This window comes from Lactuca virosa, chromosome 5 (assembly GCF_052849685.1).
Source record: "Lactuca virosa cultivar CGN04683 chromosome 5, Lactuca_virosa_CGN04683_v6, whole genome shotgun sequence".
NCBI classification, from domain to species: domain Eukaryota; kingdom Viridiplantae; phylum Streptophyta; class Magnoliopsida; order Asterales; family Asteraceae; genus Lactuca; species Lactuca virosa.
Genome location: NC_136430.1, coordinates 306,101,740 through 306,103,022, shown reverse-complemented (window position 1 = coordinate 306,103,022; position 1,283 = coordinate 306,101,740).

The window sequence follows — 1,283 nt, the reverse complement described above, 5'->3', positions numbered from 1 at the left end:
TAGTACTGATCAGTCAGTGATAGGATGGCCTGTTTAGGTTATGCCTGATTGTATGAGCCTTTGATTTGCATGTACAGATTCCTGATTAGAGGATAGAATGGTTTGATTGGATCATGTTGGTTAGAATTTCTATTGTCTGAATGCTGCTTGCTTTGTGCTTTGTGGAACTCCTAGTGATGTGAGTTAGCTACTAAGTGAATATGCTAAGTCACATGGGACACAGGCCGGATAATCTCAGAGTGATGGACTTGACCCTATTGCGCAGCCCTCGTTTGATTCTAACCGTTCTAAGGATGAATCTTTTACTCGAAGGATTATTTGATCTCTGTTGCATGTGGCTATATTCATAAGGTAGTAGTTGACATTACGGGGAATCTTTCAGCAGTTGAGGACTGGGTGGGTTCGGGAACCTAGGGAAAGCCTAGGATAGGATTAGTGCTGGGAATGGTTCAAGATATGGTGGGACTGGGTGGGTTCGGGAACTTAGGGCGTCAGCCACCACGTTGGCTTTGACCGGATGGTAACGAATCTCGCATTCATAATCATTTAGTAGCTCAACCCATTGCTGCTGTCTCATGTTTAACTCTTTCTGGTTCAATATATGTTGGAGGCTTTTGTGTTATGTGAAAACGGTGCACTTCGTCCCGTAGAGGTAGTGCCTCTAAATCTTTATCGCGAAGACCACAACTCCCAACTCAAGATCGTGAGTGGTATAGTTCACTTCATTGTTTTTTAGTTTCCTTGATGCATAGGCTATAACCTTTCCGCGCTGCATAAGTACACATCCTAACACCTGATTGGATGCGTCGCAATACACTACAAAATCTTCTGTTCCCTCTGGAAGAGACAACACCGGAGCACTACAAAGGGCTTGTTTCAGGGTTTGAAAGGCAGCCTCCTGTTTCATCTCGCAGGTGAAGGGTACACCCTTCTGGGTTAGAGCGGTGAGTGGCTTGGTGATCTTGGAGAAATTCTGAATGAACCTCCTGTAATAACCAGCGAGGCCTAAGAATTGCATGATCTCCATCGGGGTTCTCGGGGTTGCCCAGCCCTCAATCGTTTTGATCTTGGAAGGGTTCACATGTATCCCATCTTCATTGACTACGTGTCCCAGAAAATCCACTCTGCGAATCCAAAACTCGCACTTGGAGAATTTCGCGTACAGTTCCTCCGCTCGGAGCGTTTCCAGAACCTGACGCAGATGTTGGCTGTGCTCTTCCTTGCTCCAAGAATAAACCAGTATGTTGTCGATAAAGACTATCATGAAGTTGTCAAAGAAAGGT